Source organism: Equus asinus, chromosome X (assembly GCF_041296235.1).
Source record: "Equus asinus isolate D_3611 breed Donkey chromosome X, EquAss-T2T_v2, whole genome shotgun sequence".
NCBI classification, from domain to species: Eukaryota; Metazoa; Chordata; class Mammalia; order Perissodactyla; family Equidae; genus Equus; species Equus asinus.
Window position 1 is genome coordinate 139,156,625 of NC_091820.1, and position 15,113 is coordinate 139,171,737.

Consider the following 15,113-nt stretch of genomic DNA (forward strand, 5'->3'; position numbering starts at 1 on the left):
CACTGCGTGGCAAGCCATGCTGTGGCAGGTGTCCCACATATAAAGTAGAGGAAGATGGGCATGGATGTTAGCTCAGGGCCAGTCTTCCTCAGCAAAAAGAGGAGGACTGGCAGCAGATGTTAGCTCAGGGCTAATCTTCCTCAAAAAAAAAAAAGGTACAGTCAATTTTAGGTGTATTTTACCACAATAATAAAAATTGGAAAGAAAAAGGCTCTTAGGTGGCCAGAGATCCCCAGAGGGCTGGAGAAATGGGTTTGAGTTTAGTTGGGCAGCAACAAAATATTCCAAATTCTGCTGCCAGGCTGGTACAGGGCAGCCGGCACTGCCTCTGCCACCCTGCAGGGGGCACCGCGGCCACTGTGGTCCAGGAGCTGGTCCTTCCTGCAGCCCTGACACTGAACGAGGGCTCCTCCTACTGGCCTTGACCCACTCGGCAGGTGGGTATAACTGATGGGCACATGCCCTTACCGTCCTGCAGGACTCAGGCCTTCTGTAGAGGGTCAGACACTAAGTAATTTCTACTTTGCCGGCCACAGTCTCTGTCACAACCACTCAACTTGCCAGTGTGGTGGGAGAGCAGTCACAGACAATGCATAAAGGAAGGGGTGGGACTGGGTTGCAATAAAACTTTATTTACAAAAACAGGCAGTAGGCCCGATTCGGCCTTGGGATGTAGTTTGCTGACTGCCTCCCCAACTGAAAGGGAAGCTAGGAAAAGCAGCATCTGGCATTTTCAGTGACTATAGTCAGAGGTCACCTGGCCTCCCATCAAACTCAGAAGGTGGGCTGAGAGTTCCCCAAACACAGAAGGGGGCTCAGATGTGAGGTTAGGTGGTCAAAGAAAATAAAACTGACTAAGCCAGTGACACTGCACCAGGAAAAGGTGGGGTCCCTGAAGAGACACAAGGAAGGGGTTTCCAGGAAGGAACAATCATGTCAAGAAGGGGACTCGCCACTGGCCATGGCAACATGGACATCCACTGGGGGCTGACAGGACTGTTCCGTGGAGTGCACTGAGCAAAGAGTGGGAAGTGAGGAGCGGGGATGGTGAGTAGCCAAGTCTTGACAAGCCTGGCAAAAGTGGGAACAGAGAAGTGGGTGGGAGCTGAGAAGGGAGTGCTCAGTGAAGACGGGAAATTCTAAAACATGTTTGTATGGCGATGGGCATGATTCATGAGAGGACAGAAGACTGAGAGTCCTGGGGAGCGTGGAACCCACAAGCTAGGAGCACAGGAAGTCTTTGTCACCAGTGGAGTTGTCTGTCAGAGCACCGGGGGTGGAGTAGTCTCCAGTGATGACAAAGTCCAGGCTGTGACTGTGGCAGTGGGTGGTTGAGGTCACTGGAGCAGAGGTGGTCAAGAAGACAGGCAGCCAGGCACTAGGAGGACCATCTACGTGCACACTTAAATCACCTGTGAGACAGAAGGGACTGGAACAGAAAGACAAAGACTGGGCCTGGCAGCAAATCCTCAGTGGAGGGGGGACTGTCTGGGGTAGTGAGCAAGCCCATGACAGGGAGTGTGTGGGCTTAGAAAGCTGAGTGGCATGAGCATCACAACGTGGTTTTTATGAGAGCATGGATCTCGAATGCAGAAGACACAGCTCCTCCCCCTGCTTGGGGTACATGAGCTGTGACAGTCAACAGACTGCTCTCTTGGTATGAGGTACTGCCGGGGAGCTGGGAGCACGAGAGGAGGGATCCAACCCGGATGGGGTCTGGGGTCTTAGGGAGGGCTCTCTGCAGGAAGAGATACCTGAGCTGAATCTTCAAAAATAAGCACGAGGAAGAAATGCGGCAGGGGAACCACGGACAAAGGCTAGGATTGTGAAAGCAGTCCTGTACGGCCGAGGGGCACAGGAAGGAGAAAAGGAGTGACAACAGAAGAGGCCAGAAAGAGGCAGGGGTCATGTTAGCGGCTTCGACACCATTTGAAGACAGAGGTACCAGTCTCAGGGTTTAAGCAGGGGAGTGAGATTTGACACTAGGGACTGTATGTAAGATAGAAACGTGTAGGAGAACTGCTGAGTTATTGTAGGAGTCCTAGAGAGAGGAGGGCTTGAACCAGGGCGGTGGCAGAAGGAATGAAGAGAGAGGTGGGAGAAATGAAGGAACAATGGGCAGGGCTGACTTGCTTGCTTCCTGATGTGGGCAGTGAAGGGCAGGGTGGGCGACTCTCGGGTTCCAAGCTTGCGTGACTGGTGGTGCTGTCGACTGATAGAGACCAGAGGACATTGCGTTTGGCTGGTCTTCTGATCTATCCTCCTTATTTTAGGGGAGGCAGGGGGTGGTAGGCAGCAGTGGGTTAAGGACAATGGGAGGGAGAAGAAAGGGAAAAACCCCTCAAATGGTAATATCTGACTAATGGTCACATACACCCCATGAGCCCTTTTTTTTTTTAACATGAAGCAAAACAAGTTTTATTTCTTTCATATTTCTTTTTAACGCTCTCTGTCGCCACCTAATGGGATGTCAGCTGAAACCCAAAGACTCACCCGTGGACAGACAGAAGGCTCCTGAGACAGCAGCCACCCAGGCAGGGGGGATAGGACACCGCCTGGGTGAAGGACCTGCCCGGCTAACTTCAGATGTCTGACAATACCTCTAGGGTCCACGGGACAACCTTCTGGAAGACCAGAGGTTCCTGCAGCTAACAGAGACATTCATTCATTAATAATACCTCGTAAGATCATTTTCTGCAGATGTGCTTCGAGCTTGACTTCTCTGTACTCCCAGGATCAACTATCAAATTGAGGCATGCTGTGTAGAGATCCATGAAACTGTTATTTGGTGGGACAAAAATTCTGGGGCACCTGAGCCTAGTGAGCTCAGTTTTTGGTTCTAGTGTTTAATGTACCACATCTAGGTTTAGGTGGACTTACTTTATAAATTTGGGAATGCAAAAAAATCTCCTAGTGAAAAGTCTTAGCTCTGGGGGCAAAACAAGGAGCTACACCCCTTGCTTCCAACTGCCTTCCTTCCACAGTTCTGACACGCCTACAAATATCATTCACTGAACAAGAAGTGTAGCAAGCCACACCAGAGGCGACAAGGGGAGGCTGTGGTGGGCGAGTGGAGGCAGTCACTGCCCTCAGTGGCTTCAGCCTAGAGGGGGCACATGCGGCAAGAGGTAACTTCATAGTCATCTGGGACTGCTTGGAAAGAAGTCTACTGGAGCCTCAATGCAGGATACAGAGCCTAGTGCAGAGGAAGGGCCAAAGATGGAAGGGCCAAAGAGCATGACCTTATTTAACTCCCCTTTTTGCCAGTGAAGAGACACAAGAAGGAAATCAACAATTTCACATGCCAAAGAGAAGCCACTAAGATAAACGCTTGAGTATGGTAAGTTCTCACCTGCAGAGTGTGGGTAAGCACAAGCCTACCTCGCAGGCTGGTACAGATTCCATGAGTGGATCCTGATCAGGCAGGCAGGCAGACAGCAGTCTGTCCAGAACCACTGCACATGAGTGGGGGGTGGGCAGAGGAAGGACCCAGTAGAGATGCGACCCCAGGGGCTGATCAACAGGAAGGTAGAGATGGTGAATATAAACTACTCTTTTGGAAAGCCAGGCACAGAGAAGATGTGGGGTGACCAGAGGCAAGGGGTAGGGAGCTGACAGAAAGCCAAGAGAAGATACACTAAATTTGTGATGGAATGTAAGGCAGCTTTAAAAGGACCTTTACTGTTTTTTAACACACAGGTGTCTTAGTCTCGACACCTGTGCTTGGCTGCCACAGTGAAATACCACAGACTGGGTGGGTTAAACAACAGAAATTTATTTCTCACAGTTCTGGAGGCAGGAAGTCCAAGATCAAGGTGCCAGCAGATTCGGTGTTTGGTGACAGCTCTCTTCCTGGCTTGCAGATGGCTGCCTTCTCACTGTGTACTTATACAGCACATGGTGGGGAGAGTGTGAGCTCTCTGATGTCTCTTTTTAAACGGACACTAATCCCATCAGGCTCCACCTTCATGACCTCATCTAACCCTAATTACCTCCCAAAGGTTCCATCTCCAGATACAGTCACACTGGGGGTTAAAGCTTCAATATATGAATCTTGGGGGGACACAAATACTTTAGTCCATAAGAATGGGGATGTTTGTATTGTATTGTTAAATGGAAAATGAAAAGGCAGGGTATGGCACCATGCATACTGTGTGATACCAATTAAAACTCAATCCAGGAGATAGTGGCACAAAAATGTGAATGTATTTAATGCCACTGAACTGTACACTTAAAAATGGTTAGGATGGTCAATTTTACGTTATGCGTATCTTACCACAATTTTAAAAAAAAGACTCAATCCAAGAGAAGGCAAGAGAGGAGAAAAAATACAACAGACAATGTGAAAAAAATAGAATGCACAAAATAAAATGGTATAAACAAATCTAAATGCATCAGTAATTAAATAGACGTTGATGGTCAAAACAGACAGAATGGATCTTTTAAAAATCTAGCCATTTGTCATTTTCAAGAGCTATACATCTAACCCACAAAGACAGAGAAGGGAGGAACGTGAAAAGCAGTAGCAGTGACCAGAAACACAGGTGGCGCAGTGCTATTGCTTTCAGGTGAAGTCAAAGTCAAGGCAAAAGCACTATTATAAAGAGGGTCACTTCATAATGCCAAAGAGTTCAATTCACTGGGAAGATAAAAACCACTTCTAAAACTGAAAACCTGGCCTCCAAATAAATAATAAAGCCAAAATTAACCAAGCCCATGGAGAAACCGTGACACACGTTTCCTAGCAGTAGGTAAACCAAGTAGACAAAACGACAGTAGCAAGAGAGGATCCACACTTTCATAACCCAGTGGACAAAACTGAGGTGATAAGCTTATGCAGGCTCTGCACCCCCAGCTGGTGGGTGCATGCTGTGTTCAGGCGGTCACGCGCTTCCAACAAGCCACAAGAGCTGCTGTCACACAGATCATGTCCTCTGACCACAGTGCAGTTTAGCTAGAACTTGACTTTTTTTTTTGAGGAAGATTAGCCCTGAGCTAACATCTGTGCTCATCTTCCTCTACTTTATATGTGGGACGCCTACCACAGCATGGCTTGCCAAGCGGAGCCATGTCTGCACCTGGGATCTGAACTGGCAAACCCCAGGCCGCCGAAGCGGAACGTGCAAACTTAACTGCTGTGCCACCGGGCTGGCCCCTAGAATTTGATTTCTTAGAACAGTAACTAGGAAAAAAACCCATAAAGCCACATGCTTGGAAATTCAAAAACACACTTCTAAATAATTTTGGGCCAAAGAAAGAATCACAAATAAAATTAGAAAACCTTTTGAGCTGACCTAAAAGTGGTAACACTATACATCGAAACTCGCTGGATGGATGCAGCTGAAATAGTTTGAGAGTCAGCTGTAAATGCTCACACCGTGTTTGAAAAGAAGGCTGGAAATCAATGAGCTAAGTCTACAATTTAAGAATTGAGAAAAAGAAAACCAGAGAATGCACCCCAAGAAAGCAGAAGATATAATAAAGATAAAAGCAGAACTCAATGAACCAGAAAGCAGACATGCAGTAATACAGGACAATAATACAAGTTCACTCTTTGAAACACGAAGAAAACCAACAAAATTCCACCAAGACAAGGAAAAAAAGGGAGAACGTACAAGTGAACAATACCAGAATGAAAAAGGAGACATAAATACAGATGTTACAGAGATTTATAAAAAGATGCGCACAACTTCATGCTAGTAAATTTGGTAATGTAGACAAAATGGACAAAAATATACCTTAGCCACACTGACCCGAGCAGGTGCAGGGAAAATAAAAATAGGTTTTGAAGTGTGTGTACGTGCACAAAACACCTCAAAGGACACATACAGGACCCCGGAAGCAGATGTTCCCTGTAGAGGGGCCTGGGTGGCAGCAGGGACACTCAGAGACCAAGCGTCATTCTAGAATTTGCACTTCCTGAGTTGTGAATTGTGTGCATGCGTCATCTGCTCAACAGTGGATCCAAATACACCCGGAGACAAGGAAAGGCCTCACCTGGCTGCGTGTGCAGACTGGCCCAGGAGGTGGGGAGCAAGCTGTGCAGCAGGAGCAGATCCCAATATCAGCTGGCACTAGGTCTTGTCTTTCTTTCTTTTTGTACTTCTAATCTTTACAATTTTGGTAGGTGAAAATGGCATCTTCTTTGTTCTCATTCGTGTCTCTTTCATTATCACCGAGGCAGAACTCTTTTCCTATCTTCATTGGCCACCTGTATCTCTTCTTTTATGAATTTCCTGTTCATATTCTTTGTTCATTAGTGGTGACTAGTGGTAAGTTAGCAATAAGAACTGTTGCTTTCAAATCTAGACTGAAAAGGAAATTTAAAGATCTGCCCAAGTGCACTCACAATAAGTGACTGTTGAATGCCCAAACTAATTGTTCCCACTACCCAGTTGGAGGCATTAAGCCTAGGGTCATTCATTGGATGGTGATCTGCAGCTGAACTATTTTCCCCAATCCAAACACTTCAGACTCACCCAAATCCCATGAAACTGCACCCAAGCATGCATGCATTCATTCATTCGTTCACTGAACAGCCTGTTTGTCAAGCACTGTGCTTTGATGGAGGTCAGGGTCTGCTGAGAGCCTCACTCACAGTGGGCACCAGCAGCACTTCCCACCCTTCCTCACCCCTTTCCAGAAGGGCCCTTTGAGCTGCTATCAGTACTCCTAAGTTAATCGCCCATTACCCAAATGATACAGAGTCAATCAAAAAGCTCAACCAGGACATTTTCCCAATACTTTCACAATCATTGCTTTACATACAATCTCACTGAATGCTCAGCAACCCACCATAGCAGTGTTTAACCCCAAAGGCAACACTGAGGCTCAAGGAGGGAAAAGTGACTTGACAGCTAGTAGGTGAATGAGCTGGGATTTAATCCTAAGGCGACATGGCTCAAAAAACCTATGCTCATCCACTATATTCAAGATAAAATTGTGAAAGCATGTTTTTACCTTGCCCAGACCCCATGAATTGCATCAAGGTCCTGGGTTGTAAGTAAGAGAAACCAACTCTAGCTAACTTCAATCACAAAGGAGTTCTTTGGCAGATCTGGAAACGGAGAGAAGAATAGAGAACTAAGCCCAGAAAAGCAGCTGCACAACTGAAAACATAGCCAGGATTGTACTAAAGAACTGTCTGGTTGGGACACCCACCCTTAGGTACCACTGCCACCTCCTCATTGGACATTAGCCATTACTGCCGGATTCCTGACACATGTGCCACTCACCATGACCTATCTCTCACTGTCCCTCAATAATCAAAGTTCCTGAGGGCTGAATGGCTTTTGCCAAGCCTAGGACACACTGCCATGCCCTAGCTTCCAGGGAGCAAGGGGAGGCGATATTTGTCCTCAGTGGCAGGTGCTGCCAGCTGCCCCCCAACACTCAGGTTCTCCATCTGCCTTCCTAACAGGACCCTGTGCTTGGCTAAGGAAAGATATTTCCCAGTTTTCCAGCAGAGCTGGGATGACATTCTGGCCAAAGAGACGCTACCAGAGTGCGCTGTTCATTCCATTCTTCGTGCCTACTCTTGCCTTGTGGACTGTGAGCAGAGCACACCTCCTTGCCCACTGGCTCTGTGCTTGCTCACGCATCTGGCATCCACTGACGGGACTGAGGAGGAAGAGACTTCAAGAGGCTTCTGTGTCTCTGCTCACTCCTCTTGGGCTCCTGACATGCACCTAAGAAGAGACTGTCCTTAAGCAGCTGCTTTTCTTCCCTCGGTCCTGGAATGACAGGCTTGAGAACAGATCTGAATCTCATCTTGCAGTTGATCCAGACCCGTGAATAAGAAATAAATGATTGCTGTTGTAGCCACTGTTTGTTCCTCAGTAAAAAATGATGCATGTGGGGATGGAAATTATTGAATGGAACTGGAGGGTGAGGCAGCAAGTGCCTGTCTGCCCTTCCCCCACACCCTCCTTCCTAACTGGAGAAGAGGGTGCAATAACTAGAGTTGCAACTGCCTTCTTGTGACCACAGGCAACCTTAAGGATAGAAGTCACCTGCTCAGGGTGATGGAGGAAAAAGATTGAGGGACCCTGGATCCCGGATACTTACAAAGCCACTGCACTGGCCATGGACAGCCTGCCCCGGCCATGGACAGTCTGCCTCCAGACTTCAGGGCGCACAAGAGAAGAGGACAGCACAACCCTCCAAGCCTGTCTCTTTAGGCCTTCTTAAGTAGAAGCTAGGGCTCACCCGCCTCCTATCCAAGATCCACATAATGGGAAATTCTTTTAACACAGAAAAGGTATTAAGGTGCTTGGAGGCCAAAAAAATAAATAAGTAAACCACACAACAAAATGTTCAGGATAAACTGTATGTGAAGTTTATTCACTACATGGCTTTCTCACGAAGTTATCACAATCACTATAACTTAAGCTATTGAAAAATGACACAATAAATTCTGAGATTCTTCCTATTTCTGTTGGCTAAAAATGCAACCTTTGAATTGTTTATAAGTGAATTCAAGAGACAAAGGTAAACCCAGATAATTCAGAATGTACTAAAGACAACACATATGCCTTCTATGTGGTAAGCTCCCAGCATTATTTATTCAAAGAAAACTTGCCTCATTGCAAAAATATAAAAAACTTTAAAAATAAAACAATTAATGATACAACACACCACTTCCTACAACACCAGCTTCCTTTCTTTTCCTTCAAATTAGTGAGTATCATAACGTGATCGGAACAAAAACAAAACTTTATTCAAATTGCTGAAACTCAGGAAGTTCAATTAGCCAGAGAATTCTGCTTTCCCAAACTACAGCCCCTGAGAAGGGAAAAGAGTGGTTCCTACCTGCTGAGTGAGCCTGGGGTCTGGGCAGTGGGTAGACACACGTGGGCCCAGAGGCCACGTGGTGAGCCAGAAACCCTGTCCCTTATTGCTCCCGGGAGACCCAGGTGCTGTACTATGCAGGGGAAGGCCCTGAGGAGCTGCAACAGGGTCTCTGCTCTAGAAGCTCATAACCCACCAGAGAAAAAGTAACATGCCAGAAAACCACTGTCTTTTTCTGGCTTCAGGGGCTGCACCATATATCTGTAGGGGTCACTAACGGCCTAAGTGGAGAGTAGTGAGGCCCCTCAGACCCAGGAGCTGGGGTGGACAGTGTCAGCCTCCTCTCAGGAATCAGTTCCTGAGGTTCCATCCAGTCTGGAGAAAAACCACAAAGGCTATTCTCATGGGTACTTTAAGTAGCACATCTGTTGGCAAAACACAAATGTTGTTACACAAATATGAAGCCACAGATTACAAAGGGACCTGACAGCCTTTAAAATCCATTTCTCCTACTTTGCACAGCTGCACTGGGAAATCGTGCTGCTAAATTACACACTCATAAAGGATGTATGTTCAAAAAGTGGGGGAACTGTGTGGGTGCTATGTAGATTTTCATCAACTTATTCCATACTTTTGGATAACCGTAAATCCCCAAAAAGTAACTCTAACTCCACATATCTGCCCTTTATATGTACCTTCTGACTCTAGACTGCAGATTTGATTAACCCATAAACAATACTGCTCCTCTTGGCCACACAGAAGCTAATGAGTCAACAGCAGAGGAGGCTGCATTCTGTTCTGCCTCTCTGAGCATAAGACAAAATTTTAGGGAAAGGTCCCACTGCAGACTTCATCCATCCATCCATTCCATAAGTATGCATGACTCCAGCACTGGAGATACAGCAGGGAAGAGGTGAAAAAAATCTCAGCCCTCATGGGGCTTAGATTTCTAGTGGATGGGAGAGGGAAAGGGGGCAGAGGGAGGGATGGAGATAAAGAGAACTCAAATAAAATCAATGAATAAAACGGGGTATAGCAGATGATAAGTGCTAGGAAGGCAGGGGGAAGTGGTGGGGTGGAGGCAGGTGTCAATTTTCAGGGAGGGCCACATTGGGAAGGTGCTGCTAGAGCAGATGGGAGGGTAGGGGCCAAGGCCCCGAGGCAGGGGTGTACCTGGAGGATCCAGGGAGGAACACAGAGGCCAGGGAGGTCACAGTGACTGAGTGACGGGACAGTAGCAGGAGAAACCTCGTAGGCCACTGTGAGGACTCTGGGTTGACTCTGAGTGAGAGGGGAGCCCACTGGAGGGTCCTGAACAGAAGAGTGCTATGCTCTGGCCCACACATTACAGGCCTAAACAGAGACACAGGGAGCAAGGGCAAAGGCAGGCAGCAGGCGGTGAGGCTGGGAACTAGGACCAGGATGGGATCAGTGGAGATGGGAAGAACTTGCCAGAGAGCATGAACAGGGTTTGTGGACAAACAGGACATAGTGTAAGAGAAAGTATCGTGGGTAACTAGCATCAGGTTTGTGGCCTGAGGAGCAGGAAGATGGAGTTGCTGTTTACTGGGAAGGGGAAGAGCAGGGAAAGAGAGGGTGTGGCGGGTCAGGAGCTCAGTTTTGAACACGTACAGTTGGAGAAGCCTGTTAGAAACCAAGCAGAGATGTCAAGTTGGCACTGGGAGCACAGGTCTGGAGTTCAGGGGACCCGGTCATCCGGAGACATAAATTTGGTAGCCAGTGGCTTGCAGATGGCATAGAGAGGCATGAGGCTGAGTAAGATCACACTGGGAGTGAGGGTGGGGAAGAGAAGTCTGAGCCCGAGGCCCTCCAACACCACATGGGGCACAGAGGGAGACCCAGCACACACTCACCAGGGACCTTTCGAGGACTCGTGGATGCCAGGTACCATTCTAGGTGCCTGAGCTACCTCCGTGAATACAGCAGACAACCCTGCCATGTGGAGTTCTGCTCCAGCAGGGATGACAGACAGTTAGGACAAGCACGGTCAGTCACCTATTGTGCTAGAAAGGGATTAAAGCTGTAGTTTGGAAAAAACAGAGCAGTCAGGGTAGGCCTCACTAAGAAGGTGCACCCTGGCACAAAGCCTCAAGGGAGGGAAGGGACTGACTCACGTGATAGTGGGGTCACTGACGCTGACAGGCCAGGTAAGAGGAGAAGTGATAACTGCCCCCGGATTTAACAACACAAAGGTCATCATTTGTGTCAGCAAAGGAACGAATGGACAGGGCTCAAGAGAGCATATGGAGAGTCAGAGTGGAATCTTGCTGGTAAAGGGAAGGAGAGAAGCTGGAAGGGTGGTGGGGCCAAGAGCAGCTTTTGCCAAGGTGGGAGAAGTAGCAGCAAACGTCAGAGGAGGACTCGCAGAGGCAGGAGAGGGCTGGAGAGACGGCCCAGAACAGGAGCAGAAGCGAGGGCCCAGGAGAGGAGGGGGGAGTGCAGAGCAGGGTTAGATGCTGGCAAGGAGATGTGGGCCTGCGGATATTCTCTTCGGATTGCTTCCCAGCTGTCCAAGAACTAGGAAATGAGGTATCAGCGAGATGGTGTGACAGCTGATGAGGAGGTAGGAGAGGCAAGAAGAGACTGGGGAATTGCAGTATACTAGCTGGGCAGTGTGAAATACTCCTAAAGTGAGTGGACGTGAACTTGAAACTGGAGCACTCAGGGGACCACATTCAGCTGCATGGCAGAGCAGGTGGGGGGCAGGCAGATGACTGAATTTCACCAAGGTTGGGGGTTCATCAACTGAGTATGACGAAGTAAGAAAGTGACAAGGCTGAGGAGGTGGTATGCCAGGGAGTAACCACGATTGTCTGTGCCATTTATGCTGGGAAGGAGATGAGTGAGGATATGAGGGAAGCAAGGGCCAGAGAAAAGACGGAACCACCAAGAGTGTCGGAGTGCCCACAAGGGCAAAGGATTGCTGGAGTTGGGTATAGAGGCAGTGAGCTGGACATATAGGAGGATCTTTGCTTTTGCAGATGATGAAAATGATTAGGGCTAAATTTTCAGGCACCAGCACCAGCCACTGTAAAAACTGACTTTGAGAAAGAATAAAAAGATGTGGCTACCCTTCAGAGCATGTGTATCTTTCAAAAGTTGTCTTGAACCTGAAACCATGAGGCTTCTAGAAGAAAATGTAGGCAGTACACTCTGACATCAGTATTAAAAGGATCTTTTCAGACACCATGTCTTCTCAGACAAGGGAAACAATAGAAAGAATAAACAAATGGGACTTCATCAGATTAAAGAACTTCTTTAAGGCAAGGGAAAACAGGATTGAAACAAAAAAACAACCCACTAATTGGGAAAAAATATTTGCAAGTTATATATCCGACAAAGGGTTAATCTCCATAATATATAAAGAACTCACACAACTCAACACAAAAAATCAAACAACCCAATCAAAACATGAGGAGACATGAACAGACATTTCTCCAAAGAAGATATACGGATGGCCAATAGGCACATGAAAAGATGTTCGTCATCACTGACCATGAGGGAAATGTAAATCAAAACCACACTAAGATATCACCTTACACCCATTAGAATGGCAAAAATAACCAAAACAAAAAGTGACAAATGTGGAGAGGTTGTGGAGAAAAAGGAACCCTTATACACTGCTGGTGGGAATGCAAACTGGTGCAGCCACTATGGAAAACAGTATGGAGAGTTCTCAAAAAATTAAAAATAGAAATACCATATGACCCAGCCATCCCACTACCATGTATCTATCCAAAGAACTTGAAGTCAGCAATTCCAAAAGTCCCATGCACCCCTATATGTCCATTGCAGCATTATTCACAATAGCCAAGACGTGGAAGCAACCTAAGTGCCCATCAACTGATGACTCGATAAAGAAGATATGGTATATATATATACAATGGAATACTACCCAGCCGTAAAAAAGAATAAAATCGTCCCATTCACAACAACATAGATGGACCTTGAGAGAATTATGTTAAGTGAAATAAGCTAGATAGAGAAGGACAATCTCTGTATGACTCCACTCATATGATGAATTAAAAAATGCAAAGAGAACAGATTAATGGCTACCGGGGGAAAGCTGGGGTGGGCACAGAGTGAAGGGGTGCACCTACAACACGACTGACAAACAATAATGTACAACTGAAATTTCACAAGATTGTAAACTATCATAAACTCAATAAATATTAACTTTAAAAAATAAAAAGTAAAAAAAAAAAGCATCAGAAATATCAAAAGACAAAAAAAGAAGTTGTCTTGAAGAGAACCGTAAGTACTTTCACTTTTTGTGTGTGTGTGGAAGATTAGCCTTGAGCTAACATCTGTTGTCAATCTTCCTTTTTTTTTTTTTCGCTTGAGGAAGATTAGTGCTGAGCTAACATCTGTGCCAATCTTCCTCCACTTTATATGGGTCGCCACCACAGCATGGCTGACAAGTGGTGTAGTTCCACACCGAGGATCTGAACCCACAAACTGGGACCACCAAAGCAGAGTGCACTGAACTTAACCACTACGCCACTGGGCCAGCCTCAATACTTTCACATTTTAATGTTTCATTTTTGTCTAGTCACAGAACAATGTACAGAAGTATGAGACTGGACTTCAGGGAACAGTTGATCTTAACTACACAAACTCTCCAGTGAATAGGGAGGCTTGTCCTGTTAGAGCTGCTGAACTGTGGCAACTGGACAGCCAGGAGTTCTTTGGGTGCTATGTGAAGACTACTTAGGATAAGACGAATATCTCATTAAGTCTACCGTGAACTCCTTTAGCTAAACTGCTGTAGTCATGCTACACAGAATAGGACTGAATTGCCACTGCCCCTCTGTGTATAGCCTGGATTCCACTGAAAACAACTGTTCTGGGGGGACTCCTGGCCCCTTCTATCCTGGAGATGGACAGGTTTCTATAGTGAGTTCAATGGTGGCCCCCAAAAGATATGCACACATTTTAACCCCCAGACTCCATGAATGTGACATTATTTGTAAAAAGCGTTTTTTTGCAGATGTAATTAAGTGAAAGATCTAGAGATGAGATCATCTTGGATTTACAGTGAGCAGACGTACACACAAGAGAAGGCCATGTAAAGATGGAAGCAGAGACTGGAGTGATGCAACCACAAGTCAAGGAATGTCTAGGATTGCCAGGCAGCCACCAGCCACTGGAAGAGGCAAGGGAGGATCCTCCACCAGAGCCTCCGGAGGGAGTGGGGCCCTGCAACACCTTAATTTGGGACCTCTGTCCTCCAGCACTGTGCAAGAATACGGTGCTGTCAGTTTGGGGTGCTTGTTGCAGCTGTCTTGTAAACTCACAAGCTTGTATTTGAGCTCTAATTCTCACTAGACTCCTGAGCTTAAATGAATGATCCATGGACCTTCTAGCCTCCTCGCCTTTACCAAAGAGGAAGTACCTGCCCAAAGCCCACCCTCTGGGGGCCACTCTCCATACAAGAACTCTACTTCTCTAGGGTCCCATCTCCTCTTCCTCACGCAAAGGTGCTCTCATAGCCACCCACCTGAAAAAGACCCTCTGCAACCCCATATCACCTTCAACCCCACCCCCATTTCTCTGGTCCTCAGCACAGCAAAACTTCTCAAAAAGAGCTGTCTACACTGTTTCCACTCCCTCACCTCCCACTCACCCACTCCAATCTGGCTTTTGTCCCCATCACCTCTGATGAAGTTCACCACATTACAGCGAGCTTCCTGCTTCAAATTTTTCATTAAAGGATGACAAACTGTAAGCATGCATTTGCTACCTGGCCCTTCAAATCTCAAAGAAACAAAGTTCAGATGTACAAAGAGGAAGAAACCTCCAACAGATAGTAGGAGGGGACTTCTGAACAGATGAGACATCTTTCACAAATTTCTAGATGCTGGAAGTGAGAGGAATGTGTTGACTAATAGAACAGAGCAGAATGTACTACTGTACAAGGGAGCTACAAAGGAGCTGGAAGCCTGTGTGCCTCTTAGAACTCCAAAGAGGCTCTCTGCTCAGAGCAGACCAGGCCAGGGGCAAGCAGTGCCCCTCCAACTTTCATATACATGAGTCACCGAGGGGGCTTGTTGACTGTCAGATTCTGATCCGGAAGGTTTGGGGTGGGGCACTTCCAGCAAGCTCCCAGGTGAGGCTGATGGTACTGGGGCCGGTCAGTGAAGCACACTTTGAGTGGCAAGCTGCCACTTCCTTCCGCTGGCAAGAAACCAGGGTCTTTTCTAAATCAATGGCTGGAACCTTCCCTTCTTCTCCCCATGGCTCCTTGTGTGGCTGGCAGCAGCCCAGGTGAAACCCACCTCTTTCTGGCTTCTGAGGGTACA

At 47.0% G+C, this 15,113-nt stretch overlaps 1 protein-coding gene across 7 annotated transcripts in view; it reads right to left on the reverse strand.

The window, feature by feature from the left end:
• MECP2 (methyl-CpG binding protein 2) overlaps positions 1-15,113 on the reverse strand; it is a 64,899-nt gene that overhangs the window by 17,567 nt on the left and 32,219 nt on the right. For 2 of the 7 annotated variants that reach the window (XM_070503044.1, XM_070503046.1), the window contains one exon: positions 5,998-6,310. The exons of the other annotated variants lie outside the window; for them this stretch is intronic. The gene's annotated coding sequence lies outside the window, so the exon portion shown is untranslated. The remainder of the gene's footprint in view (positions 1-5,997; positions 6,311-15,113) is intronic. 7 annotated transcript variants of the gene reach the window in all.